The 15,302-nt window shown below is 36.6% G+C and overlaps 1 pseudogene; it reads left to right on the top strand.

Moving 5' to 3' along the window:
- The first annotated feature begins 2,229 nt into the window (after positions 1-2,229).
- On the top strand, positions 2,230-3,114 carry LOC122116396 (annotated as a pseudogene).
- Positions 3,115-15,302: the final 12,188 nt, after the last annotated feature.

The following is a 15,302-nucleotide window of genomic DNA, read 5'->3' as shown; positions in this document are numbered from 1 at the left end:
GTCTACAGGAAAAAAATATATGGTGAAAAATAGGGTCATGAAAGTAGAAAGAAAGGGTGGAGCCATATCATTAAGGTCTGGCATACAAATGATAGTATAGAGAAATATACTCAGATTTATAAGATTATAAAATTTCCTTTATTTTCTCCTACAGAACACATTTTGCTTGAAAGCTTACATACTTGCTGATGGAAGAAAGAATATGGACTTGTCATTTGAAAGTAATATGAACACCTCTAGTATATTGGGAAATCTATTTAGATAAATATTCAGATAATTCAAGGGGAAACATGCCAATCAGGATATATTTTCAGGTATTTTTTTTTCTTTTCTCCTTTTCAGGATGATGTCTGGATACATAGAAAAGTGACTATGTTCTTATAGTATTTGGACTAATCAAATTTACATATGTTGCTATTAGTCTACTTTGGCCTCTCCTAAAATATTTATAAGCTTGCTTTTTCCTAATAAACTTTTGATAGTGTCTATAAACATATTGAGTGCTAACATCTCCATTCAAAAAGTGTTAAAGTATACAACATCTTCAGGCAGACCCCAAGTCCCTGACTCATGCACAGCTTATGCAATCCTATTATAAAATATATAAAAATGTCTAGATTCCTATATGTTGAGTTTAGGAGAAACTTATGAAGCCAATAATAATGGCTATTTATTAATTTTGAAAGAGTTATTAGATTACTGTGGCACTGAGACATCAGTGGATGTTTCTAAGAGGTAGCTAGTAAGATATTGTTTACTTGGAAAGAAAGCAAGCTAGAAAAAAATAAAGAATTGTACAAATAAGGAAGGTTAGATTTTATTAAAGTTGGCAAAGAACAGTGAGTTGAAAGAAATGTAATGGCTGATAGCAAAGTTCACATACACACTGAAGATTCTGGAGATAAAATGGATAAATGATGATGTAAGTTATCAGAGAACAGTGTTTGGATGGGATAATAAAATTGAAGAAACGTTTAGTTTTTTTCAAGGAAGAAAGATACAGGTTAGTGTTCTTTATTTCTTTAGAGATAAGAACAAAATAATTTAGAATCAGGAAAATATACAGATTTTCAAGTACAAGAGTCACAAAGCTTTAATCCTTATATAACAATATATAGATATATTTACTTACTATAAGAGTTTCCAGCTCCATTAACCTACAAATTTTTCTCATATGTAACTGTTAGGCCCAAATTATAGCATATATGTAAGCATATTCAGGAACATATATATGCACACACAATAGACAGATCTGACTAAATATGGCTTTTTCACTAGTGAGACACGATAATGAATTCATTTAAAAGAAATAACATGAATTTAAACAAACCAGAAATATTAGGAAGCTGAAACATTTCTTCTCTGGGGTATTGAAATTAGTGGGAAGGGTACACATGCAAAAAAAGGCAAATTAAGGAGACTAATATTGGAAGGGAGTGGGAAACATGGGAGAATAGTAATGATTATAATAAAAAAGCCTTGTATATATATATATATATATATATATATATATACATATATATGTGGACATATTAAAATGAAACATCCTGTACAAGTACTAGATATTAATGAAAATATATAAATAGCTTTATATAAAATACATTTGTTTAAATAAGTAAAATATTTGTAAATAAGATGTATGTTATAAATATATAAATACATTTATATGTATTTAAAGGCATATTGTAAATACATATAAATATATAATCAAGATTTGAAGTTTTTATTTTATTACTGTAAAAAGAGAAATATATGGAACTATGTCTAGAAAATTTATAACCATCTTTTTCTTGTTTTGTTAGTGCTGTTACTGGAGCTTGAATTCAAGACCTCATGCTCATCCTTAGTCAACACTTTACCACTTGAGCTACACTTCCCAGCTTTTTGCTGGTTAATTGGAGATTAAGAGTTTCTGGATTTGTCTCCTGGCCTCACTTTGAGCCTCAATTCTCAGATCTTAGTCTCTTGATTCTTGGGTTCAGAGCACCTCTTGCAAGAGCTATCACAATCCTGCTAGACATTTCCCTTATTTGTGAAAAAATGTCCCTATTCCAGACAAGATGTATAACTCTCTGTTCTGTTTCAGCATCTGTATTCCATACAGTCCCTGTCCAGCAACACCACAACACTTGTTCCTGATGTAGAAGAAATGGGAGCCGGCAGAACCCTGGTTTGCAGCTGCAGCAGCGGTGGCGGGCGTTGCGGGAGTCATGTGGGAGTTGTGGGCACTTTCAATGACTGAGCTTGGCCTGGGGTCACCCGGCCCTCGCCCTGCAGGCGAGGAACAAAACATGACAAGAACAGATGCCTTGTACAGAAGGGAAATGTTTGATCCAGAAGAAAAATACAAGATGGACCACAAGAGGAGAGAAATTGCCCTAATCTTCAATCATGAGAAATTCTTTTTGGCACTTGACTCTGCCGGACGAGAGGGGCACTTGTGCAGACAGGGACAACCTGATTCACAGGTTTTCATATCTAGGATTTGAAGTGAAATTCTTTAATGATCTTAAAGCAGAAGAACTTCTGCTCAAAATTCATGAGGTATCAACCTCAAGCTACGCTGATGCGGACTGCTTTTTGTGTATTTTCCTGAGCCACGGCGAAGACAATCACATTTATGCTTTTGATGCCAAGATTGAGATTCAGACACTAACTGGCTTGTTCAAAGAAGGCAAATGTCAGAGCTTGGTTGGAAAACCCAAGATCTTTATCATTCAGGCATGCGGGGGCCAGCATGATGGGCCTGTCATTCCTTTGGATATGGTGGACCATCAGATAGACTGGCTAGACAACAACATAACAGAGGTCGATGCAGCCTCTGTGTACACGCTGCCAGCTGGAGCCGACTTCCTCATGTGCTACTCCGTTGCTGAAGAGTAGTACTCTCACCGAGAAGCTCTGAATGGCTCCTGGTACATTCAGGACTTGTGCGAGATGCTGGGAAAATATGGCTCCTCCTTAGAGTTCACCGAGCTCCTCACCCTGGTGAACAGGAAGGTATCTCATTGCCGAGTGGACTTCTGCAAGGACCTAAGTGCCATTGGCAAAAAGCAGGTGCCGTTCTTTGCCTCCATGCTAACAAAGAAGCTTCATTTCCTGCCCAAAAGCTAGGAAGTAGGGACTGTTTTATCTACATTCATATTTATCTTTTCTACCTAGGTAGAATTGTGTATGGTCTAGAGATTTAAAACGTTTCTGGGTCAGAGTTTAATGCCTAGCAGAGAAGTGCTTTTAAAAAAAATAGTTCATGGGCATGGCAAAAGGGTTTGAAGTAAAGTCCTCAGGAAATACTGTACATACCGATCTATAAGCATTTATAGAGTTTTTTTTAGTAAACTGCAAATATAAACAGTAGATATATGCCTGATAGAACTTCCATTTTATATGTAGAATTTATAATGTTTTTCAACAGTTTCGCAGCCTAAGAATGATTCCTTTAAGATATTGAGAAATCATGTTTTATAAATTTAATTCCTATTGGAAATTGTTTTATAAATTTTGTAATTCATATTCTTAAAAAAAGATGAAGAAATGGGAGCCTTCACCTGCAGCCCAGAGGGGTACAGCATGTACAAAATATCTCTGCACCAGCCAGCTACATGATGAAACCTGCTGGCCATGGAGGAGTAATGTTCTGTAATTGAAGCTGATTATGTTGTCTCTTCTTACAATTTGTAAAACATTATTCTCTCCAATGTCTAAATCACATATTTTTGGTAACCCCAAAACCTAAAAAATGCAAATAAGCCAATATCTTTGTAAGCAATAGGTAACATCTGTTCCGTAATTCTATCTAGCTAATCTTTTCGAAATAAGAGAAATGAGCACCAACTGCTTTCTCTGGTAATGACTCCCTACTCAAACAAATATATTTTGGAAACTTGCTTCAAGGGTTTTCAGTCTAGACTTTCAGTGGAAATTGCATTTTCCCAAATCAATTTCTCTTATGAATTAGTTCAGTGATACATGAGATCTCTCAAATAATAAAAATGAATATTTGCCTTTGAGAAGAATTATTATTGATTTGCACCAAATTTTATGGTATAAGATAGTTAAGTGTTATAGTGAAGTGCTAAGTCACCATTGCTAGAGCTTTACTCTAGCAATTTCTGTTTTCATTGAGTGCTTATGTGCATGATAGCAGTGGCGGTAGTAAAGACCACGAATGGAAACATTACTATGATTAAGGGTTGTATATGACAAACTACTTAATGTACCATTTATTTTTTAACTTTCTGGGCTTTGTTGATTAAACATATAAATAATTACATTTATAGACTGTTTGACTATGTGTTCCCTACTAGAGTACATAGATTCACATATTTTTTTCTTCTTCTTTATAAAATTTTTGTAAATGTGATGTACAGAGGGGTTACAGTCACATGGATCAGGTAATCAGAACATTTCTTTTTGAACAGTGTATTGCTTCCCTTGTTTTCTTCCAGTTTTCCCTCCTCTGCTACAAGTTGTATAGTTCATTTTCAACATAGTGTCTAGTGAGTATCTCTGCTATATTAGTTCACCCTTTATCCCACCATTTCTGTGTTCCCCTTTATCTCCACAAATCAGATGAACTTACATGCAAGACAAAAAGCACAGAAGTAAAAAACAGTGGCAAAGGGGAAAATATATAAAAAGTAAAATAATAAAAAAACCAAATGATGTTTATTGAAATAAACTCAATGAAATGGAAAAAAGAAGTTTTGTGATTCACATATTTTCATAGTCTATATAGGTTGCTATAACTAAATGCCATAAACCCAGTAGCTTATAAACAGTAGTCACAATTCCTCAAAGTTTTTGAAACCAGGAAGTCCAAGATCAAGGCAATAGCAAATTTGGTGTCTAGAGATGACTTCCTTCTTGAGGCATAGATGAATCCTTCTATTTGTCCTCATGTGGTAGAAGCGGCTATAGTAAACTTCCTGAGATTTCTTTCATAAGGGAACAAATAAATCCCCATTATTATTAGGATTTATATCCCAATTATTTCCCCAAATCCCTATCTCTTTATATCATTACCTCGGTTAGTTAAGATTTCAAGATATACATTTTAGAGCAACACACTCAGGTGACAGCACATGTTAACTCATGAATTCCTCAAATAAACATTACAAGATCAACATTACCCTTATATTTGCAGCAGTTTGGTAACTTGCTTAAAGTCACAGGCTGGTTACGAGTAATTCAGGTTTTGAATGTAATTTATTTTGCTACAAAGTTCATGCCTTATTTTTCCAAGTTCTAATTTATTTTCTTAGAAGCTTAAAAACTCATAAAAAGTGAAGATTACCACGCAAAGCAAATGTCAAAACTATTGTGCTATTCTATGAAGGAAAATAAAACTCTAATGAACACAATAGCAGTATTAACTATCTTCCTGCTACACACTATAAAATAACAACACTGAACAAAAACAGAGGAACATTCTGTGACTAAGTGTGGAAAAGATGTTAAAAGATTATTAATAACATTGTAGAATCTTCTGTTTCTAATAAAGTCTTAGAATGATTTCCATTGTATAAAATTTTCTTAAAAACAATAACAACAACAAAGAAAAAACCTCCTGTGTCCATGTCTTGGAGTTCATTTTGCTTAGCATCACCTTATTTGGTCATATGTACATAGCTATTGAGCTATTCTGCCCATTTACTAAGATTATCCCAGACTTATACAATTTATTGCAAATAAGGGAAACCATGGGGCCTGTGTTTTTTGGGCCTGGCTTACTTCACTTAATATGATTTTTTCCAAGTCTTTCTATTTCCTAACAAATGGGGCAATGTCATTCTTTCTGATGGAAGCATAAAATTTCATTGTGTGTGTATGTGTGTGTGTATATATATATATATATATATATGTACTATATATATATATATATACATATATATATATGTATATATATATGTACTATATATATATACATATATATATACATATATATATATATGTATATATATATATATACATATATATATATATACCATATTTTTCTTGATCCATTCATCTACTGAGGGGCTTCTGGGCTACTTTCGTATCTTAGCTATGATGAATAATGCTGTGATAAACATAGTTGTGCTAGGAGCTTTAGTATGGACTTATTTGTAGTCATTTGGATAAATGCCCAGAAGTGGGATTGCTGGGTCATAGGGTAGCTCTATGTTTACTCTTTTGAAGGATCTCCATACTGGTTTCCAGAGTGGTTAAACAAGTTTACACTCCCACCAACAGTGCATTCCCCTTTAGCCACATCCCCTCCAGCATCTGTTGCTATTGTTTTTAATGTACTATGCAATTTCTTGTTTCTTTTGTATGTTCTTCCCCTTATGGTATATTCCCTGTTGTCACTGAATGTGATTTTGATAACCTGGTATTGTATATACATTTATCTGAATTAAGGAAGAAAAGGGGAACAACAGAATAGTGAGACAAAGGACAAAGTGGGAACCAATGCAACAGCCATATTCACAAGGCAATATGTTGGAAATGATCTGTGCAACTCGGGGGAGGGGGAAGTAGGAGAAAAATTAGGGGAAGGGTGACAAATTCAACAAAAACTGTACTTATTATCTTACTTATGTAACTGTAGCCCCTCTGTACACCACCTTGACAATAAAAAAAGTAAGGGAAAGGGTGGGTCTGGAGGTATGGGTGAGAATGTGGAAATGGTTGGCAGTCATCAAGATACATTGTAATCATAAACTGTTAGGTTAAATAGCAAGTCCTTTGTAAGCAATTACTTAAAGATAATAAAAATATTTTTTAGAATTTCCTTTTCTGCCATTAATCATTAGGAAAATAAAAGTGATCCCTCAATTGTATGCACATATATTCAACATAAGCTCAAAACAATCAGACAAGGTTTTCATTTTAAAGTTTGAAATATTCTACTCAATAAAATAAACTATAAGCATCCATGCTGAAACCTCTGATGGCATTACAAAATGTATAGAGAAATATAGCTTGCACAGACTTTTATAGCTTCAGTAACTTATTCTGATTCATGTTGAAATAGCATGTTCTCTTCATACCAAATTCCCCTTAAAATTACAAAAAAAATGTGAAACTACAGTTTCTTATTCATTCAAAGCCAGTGGTCAACAAACTACCATCTTTCTAATCTCCTCAATGTTTTCTGGAAACTATCCTAGTTAGTAGTCTATCATCCAAACTGTGGCACACCAAAAGTTGTTGACTTTTCTGCTTGGAACTATTGTCGCTATCACCAAATTGCATTATTTACAGCTGAAATCTGAGGCACATGTAGACTGTCTGTGTGAAGTATATATCTTAACATGATCAAATTGAATGGATATAGAGATTATGAATATTAAATTATTAAAATTCAGAGTTGACATATTTTAATTTTATGTGGCTAGAAATACTGGTGAAAAATTGGCAAAATATATGAATTTGTTTTTAAATATTCTTTCAAGTATCTAGATTATAATAAGTATCATAATTGCATGATATAGTCATTTGTGTTTCAGAAACCATATAGAGTGTTGAGTATCACCTAAAATTTTTTGAGAAACTCTTTGATAAAATATTCTCAAACACATGAACAACATGGTATATTTCATTCTGTGATATGTAAGAGATAGAAACGGTCTTAGACAAGAGTGTTAAAAAGAAAACAGTTAATTTTTAATATTATACTGCAGGGTCATTTAGTCAATATGTACTTTTTGAGCTACCAGTGTGTACATGACACTATACAAGCAAAAGCAAAGAAAGGGGTTTTAAATATCCCAATATGTACTCATAATCCTTACTATGTTTTGAATAAACATTTCCATTTTATCATTGTTCAGATATTTTTTACCATTATCTTTAAGTGGTTGTCCAAATAGTTTAAATTCAACATGCCAGTTTATAAGAAGAATGGATGCTGATTAATGTTACATCTTTCATAATTCTCCCCCATGTCTCCCAATCATACTCTTCTTATCAATTTTCTTAGTTCAATTTTCAGATAGATACATTGAAAATTATTACCCAAGGCTGCATTTGCAGCCAATTCTAAGAAAATGTTTGTTTTTCTCTTAAACCTGAACTCAACTGCAGAGCACCTAGCAAAGAGAGGAAAAAATAAAAACCTTACCTCTATAGTATACTAGAGGAGTTGGCATAGACTTTCAAAGATAGAAGGTGGCCATAAAAATTTTGTTTCAGTTGGGTACTGTTGGCTTAATCCTATAATTCTAGCTCAGGAGGCTGAGACCTGGATGATTACAGTTTGAAATCAGTCCAAGCATAAATGTGCACAAGACTTTATCTCCAAAATAACCAGCAAACAACTGAACAGAAGGTATGGCTTAAATGGTAGAATACCAGCTGATCTAACAAGCCAAGTAAGCACAAAGCTGTAAGTTCAAACCCAGGTACTTGAAGAACAACAAGAAGAAATCTTGTTTCTGTTCAAGTTAATAGAGAAAAAAGCATTAGTTTGCAAGGAAAATGTTGAAGTTTTGTACTGCTACAAATCTATCACCATATGTTACAGACTTGCCTCTTTCTTGAAAACAATGGAGATTTACATTTTGACAGGGAAGTGTTACACTATCTCATAGAAAATGGGAAATAAATATTATTTATTAGTTTGATTTTTAATATCATGAAGCTAGATGCTTTATTTGACAGCAATGGCTTTTTGGATTGAGTGTAGTTCATTAAAAGATAACTAAGCTGAAGAAGAATATACTGGGACATGTAAACCAACAACAAACACGTTATTGTTTTCATCTCTGCATGAATCAGTGCAAAACAGCAGACTTCAAAGTGAGTGCTAATAAATGTCTCTCTTACAAAGTATCTTAGGATCTGAATTTTGGGCCTGGCTTTCTTCACTTAACATACGTTATTCCAGGTCTTTCTATTTCCTAACTAATGGGGTAATGCCATTTTTTTTCTGTTGGAAGCATAGAATTCCATTGTGCATATATACCACATTTTCTACTACTGAGGGGCATCTGGGTTGGTTCCATATGTTAGCTATGGTAAATAATGCTGCAGTGAATATAGTTATGCTGGTAGCTTTAGTATGGTCTTGTTTGTGATCATTTGGGTAGATGCCCCAAAATGGGATTGCTGGATCATAGGGAGCTCTATGTGGAGTCTTTTGAGGAACCTTTATACTACTTTCCAAAGTGGCTGAACAAGTTTACATCCCACCAACAATGTAGTAGCATTCCTTTTTGGCCACATCCCTTCCAGTATCTGTTATTAGATTTCTTTTTCTTTTTCTTTTTTTTTTTGGTCCAGTCGTGGGCCTGAACTCTGGGCCTGGGCACTGTACCTCAGCTCTTCAGCTCAAGGCTAGCACTCTACCACTTGAGCCACAGCGCCACTTCCGGCTTGTTTTCTTTTTGCTTATGTGGTGCTGAGGAATTGAACCCAGGGCCCCATGCATGCAAGGCAAGCGTTCTACCGCTGAACCATCTTCCCAGCCCTGTTATTAGATTTCTTGATAATGGCCATTCTAATTGGAGTGTGGTGGGATCTCAATGTTGTTTTGATTTGCATTTCTTTTATGGCCAGAGATGTTGCCTACTGGCCAATTTTATTTCCTCTTCAGAGGAGTCTCTCTTTAGCTCAGTTGTTGATGGAGTGGTTGTTTCTCTGAGGGTTTGTTTTGAGGGGATTTAATTTTTTGAGCTTTAACTATACTTTAGATATGAGGCCCTTGTCTGTTTTATGGCTAGTGAAGAACTCCCAGTCTGTAGATGTATTATTTATCTTGCTAGCTATGTCCTTAGCTATGCAGAAACTCTTCAGTTTAATGCAGTCCTATTTATCCAAACTTTCTCTGATTTGCTGTGTTTCTGGGTCTTTATTAAGAAAGTTTCAACCTGTGCCAAGGAGCTCTAGTGCTTTTCCTATTTCTTCCTGTAATATTTTCAGGGTATCTAATCTTACATAGAGGTCAATGATCCATTTGGAGTTAATTCTGATGCAGGGTGATATACACAAATCCAACTTCATTTTTTTCCACATGTTTAGCCAATTTTGGCAGCACCATTTGTTGAAGAGTCTGTCTTTTTCCCATACCATTTTTGACTCCCTTATCAAAGATTAGGTCGCCATGGCCAAAGGACACATATTTTATCTTATATCTGGAAGTTGGATCTCATTTATAAATATGTAATTAATTTTATTGGGATTGTGTTGGAAGTGTACTCAAATGTTTTAACTGAACTATGGTATTCAGAGGAGAATTCAACTGGTGTACTTCCTTAGAAAAACTAACTCAGTTCAATAAATGAAAAACCGGAAACTGGCACTTAAATATGTGTGGATCAAGGGGAGTGAGTAGTGGAATAGAGGAGAAAGGGAAGAATACAGTCATAGTGTTCAATGCAAACTTTATCAGTTTTAAGATAATTGATGGGAGTGATTGGATTAAGAGGGATGGTGAGAAGGATGCAAGGATGACATTGAAAGTGCAATGTATTTTTAAACTGATTTCTGAATGGTAACAACTACTTAAAGACAAAAATATAGTTAACTATGAATAAGAAGCCATGACAGATTGAGCAGCAATGGTGTTTTGTGGCTTATGTTTGGTGAGTTGTTGTCGCTGCCACCAAGTGGACATGCCCCAGGTGTGGAGCAGGGCTCTGGGGCCAGTGGAGCTGACTGACTGAAGAGGCAGAAGAGAAGGGCCTTCTTTAGGCGGTAGGTCTAGTACTGGTGGCCCTGGTCTTCCTGCCCAATGTGGAGCTGTAGGCTCTGTACCTCTGGTGACAGCCCAACGGCACCCCTGGCTGCTATGGATTCCTTGGGGAATGAGTGTAAGAAACCTCTTGGAGTTTCAAGTTCCTTGGATATGGTGAAAGCCATGGTTTCAGGATCTTCTGTTCATTGTCAACAAGAAGAAAGAATGAAATGATCTGTGGAAAGTTCCTCAGTCCAGTGGATTATGAATTGAAGTTTATTTTCTTTCAACAGTACAGATATATTTCCATTTTCTGTGTTAGTCAGCCTACAACTCTACTGTTGTCAAGAGTGGCTAGATTGGAAAAATTGTTTCACATTCTTCATTTGTAATGGGTTGAATGTGGGAGTAAAAAAAAATCTCTCCTTTTAAACTCTTTGGAGATGGCGACACTCTCACAGGTAGTCCCATTATGGGTCTCTGACAAAACAAAGATCTAGGCTCACAGCCACACTTTACCCCAAGAGACCCACTCCAATCAAACTCTAAATATCTAAAAAACTTTTCCTTACACATGAGATATACAAGTTGTTATGTTGAAAAACAAACTTAAGTGTTCATTTTCCTAACATCACATTATCTGACCTTTTCTGCTTGACTCACACATATACGAGATATTGCAAATCAGGGAAACCATGGGGCCTATGTTTCTTTGGGCTTGGCTTACTTCACTTAATATAATTTTTTCCAAGCCTTTCCATAAACTGTTAGATTTATCCAGCCCACCCAAATTCTACCTATTCCAATTCCTTCTGGCCTCAACTTATTTTCAAGTTTCTATATATTTTTCCTTCTGAACTGAAAATAGACTCCATATGATCCTGAAGCTATGAATTAAATAACTTCATGTGTATTTTGTTAAATTATCTCCGATACATACAAATATCTTGGATAAATAGTAATCTACCATACTTATTGAGCCATTTTTTCTTCTGGATTACTTATACATATGATGTTGGTAGAAAATAATTACATATCAATAATCTTAATCTGTACGTATATAGACATGTACATATATAGACTATTGTTCATATATATAAATATATAGACAATTGTTGGCTGATGGTTCAGCTTACAAATTTTTGACTTGAGGATGGAAAAGTAATTCATATTCAATAAAAAAACTTACATTAAAAAAAAGAAAAACAAATTTAACAACTTTGGTGGGGGTGGGGGGAGGGTCGGGTGGGAGGAGAGGAGTATGGGAAGGGATGGGAAGAGGAAACAACAAGGAGGCAACAATGCTTGATTAGAAATGTGCTCGTTATCTTGCCCATGTAATTGTAACTCCTCTGTATTGTATTCTCACAATTTAAAAAAAATATAATTTTCCTACCACAAGAGGAATATCCTAGCAGGCAAACAAGGAAAGTGAAAAGAGAAACAGTGAATGGGACCGCTGCAGAGTAACTGCACAATGCAGTTTTGTGCCATGCTAGGACTTTCTGCTGATTGTCAGCAGAGAAGCACCCAAAAACTGAAGAAAGCGCTCAATACCAGTCCTGTGGGAAGTTAGGAGGGAATCTGGTGAAGACCTTCGAGTTGGCAAATGGTCCCCACTCCAACCTGCCCGCCTGGCTGTTACGGAGAAAGAACGACCCCAGCAATCACTGCCATTACAAAAGCCAGAAAGCGGCACCACCATGTAAGCCCCCGGAAGTCATCCTGTGCCTGCAACACCAGCAGGATCCCTGTGGACCCCTGCCACCTGCGCACATGGCCCCCAGGAAACCACAGGCACAGCCAATCCCATGCTCCACGGACTGACCACCGTGCTGATTGGGTGCTTGGCTGGGACCTGCTCCCTCCCTGACATCACTGGGCTGCTACCCTGGGCTCTGACACCAGGTTCCCACAGCCACTACAACATCACGCTGCTACTGCTGTGGTTGCTGTCACTGCCGCTAACATAGCCCACAGACACAGGCAGCTGCCCCCAAGGCTGCCTGCTGCCTCCCACCACTGTCGCTGCAGCCTAGCATGGCCATGACTGCCCACAGCAGCCTCCGGAACCAAGCTCCACCTGGTCGTCAAAGTGCCTCCCCATGCTGCAGAGTGAGATGCTTCAGCTGCTGCAGAAACCACCGCCCCCCACCTGGTCCTGCCAACACTCAGACCCTCTGACTGAGAACCCGCCAAAACCTTCCTGGCTGCCACAGGCTCTGTGGTCCAGCGCACCACCAGCAACAGACCTTGTGAGTAACCCAACTGGGTCCACTCACTGGGGGTGACACTTCTCTGTGTGAGCCCAAAACCCTCTGACCCAGGCCCCCTTTCCAAAAGGAGGGATCACATCAGAGGCGAACACACACTTAAACTCTGTTCCTGAAGTTCCTGTAGCTACCTGGGAAGGTCTGGGAACACAGCTCCAGGCCTGTGATAGCAAACTACAAATCTGAAACCCCCAAACTTTCTGCCATCAGGCCTGAGAGTGGGATTCTAGGTAGCACTCACCCTCCCTTGACAAAAGGTCATCTGGATCCAACCAAGCCATTAGGAAAGTGGACTATTACAAGGCATAAAAGGTTTTTATCAGGAACCGACATAGAGGACTATGTGGAGAATCAAGCTCTCCCAAACAACCCGAAACTCTCACTCTTTAGATTATTTTTTAGTTAGTTTGTTTTTATGTCTGATCATTTGTTGTTTGCTTTTTTTTGTTTGTTTTTTGCCTTTGTTTTTTTTTATTATTATTGTGAAAATACCATACAGAGGGGTTACAATTACATGGGCAAGATAGTGAGTACATTTCTTATCAAGCATTGTTGCTTCCTCCTTTGTTTCCCCATACCATCCCTTCTACTCTCCACCCCCACCCCCACAACCCCTACCACCACCAACCACCCCCACTCCCCACCCTGCCAAAGTTGTAAAGTTTGTTTTTCGACATAACCTCTTATACATCTCATTGTTGTAATGCATATACCTGTAACCCTATTTAAACAGTTTTTATTTTCCCTTCCCCTTCACAAATAATATCAACATCAAATACAGTGAAAGCAGGGCTTATACCCTGGGGGAGGTACATACAAAGCAGCAAAGAAATCATCTTATAAATATGTTTGAAACAATAACAAGAAAGAAAAAAACATTTGAATACTTATCTTGGGGTTCATTTCGCCTAACATCAACTTATCTGAGAGTTTCTGTTTGTCTCAGATATATACTATTTATTGCAAATAAGGGAAACCATGGGACCTATCTTTCTTTGGGCCTGGCTTACTTCACTTAATATAGTTTTTTCCAAGTCTTTCCACTTCCTAACAAATGGGACAATGTCATTCTTTCTGATGGAGGCATAGAATTCCATTGTGTATATATACCACATTTTCTTGATGCATTCATCTACTGAGGGGCATCTGGGTTGGTTCCATATCTTAGCTATGGTAAATAATGCTGCAATAAACATAGTTGTGCTGGTAGCTTTAGTATGGTCTTGTTTGGGATCATTTAGGTAAATGTCCCAAAGTGGGATTGCTGGATCATAGGGGAAATCTATGTGGAGTCTTTTTAGGAACCTCCATATTGCTTTCCAAAGTGGTTGGACAAGTTTACACTTCCACCAACAATGCAGTAAGGTTCCCTTCTTTCCACATCCCCTCCAGCATCTGTTGTTATTAGAGTTCTTGAATATAGCAATTCTAACTGGGGTGAGGTGGTATCTCAATGTTGTTTTGATTTGCATATCTTGTATGGCTAGGAAGGTTGAGCATTTCTTCATGTATCTATTGGCCATTCTCATTTCCTCTTCAGAGAAGTTTCTCTTTAAGTCTTTAGCCCACTTATTTATTGGGCAGTTGTTTCTTTGAGGATTTGTTGTTGGGAGATTGAATTTTTTGAGTTCCAAATATATTTAAATATGAGACCCTTGTCCATTGTATGGCTAGTGAAGGTCTCCCAATCGATGGGCTTTCTATTGACCTTGCTAGTTGTTTGCTTTTGTTTCTGTGTGTTACTTTTGTGAATTGTTTTTGAGGATTTGCTATTTCACTTAAATCTTCTATTTTTCACTATTATTTAGTTTTTTTAATCCATTTTTCAATTTCCAAATTTTAATTTTTTTCCTCTCACTCTGCCCTGTTTCTCTCTGCTTTATACTACTATTCCATCAGAGCTACCCTGTCTAGTTCTATACACAAAGAAAGGCCTCCTTCTATATGTGTAAACAATAATTACAGGAATTATCTTAGATTAAGCAACTTTCCAATACTCTTTGAATAAAACTTTATGCAATTTCAGAAATTCTCCCAAATATATTATATATAACTTCTTATCTTCATCTAATCTTTAAGCTATTACTTACATAACCTTTCTTCGAATTCTTTTCTACCAGTTACACTTTGAAACAAGGTCTCTCTTCTTTTCCTACTACATATACCTCTCCACTAAGCTGTTCTTACCATCTACTATCTTCATACCCAATTTTTCTTCTTAAATTAATTTATATTTTTCCAATCCTAACCTTTTTCTTCTCCCTCTGGTCCAGTCTATTGATCCCTAATAGTTTATGTATGACCCAACTTGCAGTTTGTTCCATTTTGACTGAGTACGAGGGGCCCATCTTGTTAACCTTAAGGTGCAG

Source organism: Dipodomys spectabilis, unplaced genomic scaffold (assembly GCF_019054845.1).
Source record: "Dipodomys spectabilis isolate Male_0828 unplaced genomic scaffold, ASM1905484v1 ptg000132l, whole genome shotgun sequence".
In the NCBI taxonomy this organism is placed as follows: Eukaryota; Metazoa; Chordata; class Mammalia; order Rodentia; family Heteromyidae; genus Dipodomys; species Dipodomys spectabilis.
This window is presented reverse-complemented; position numbering and strand designations above follow the sequence as displayed.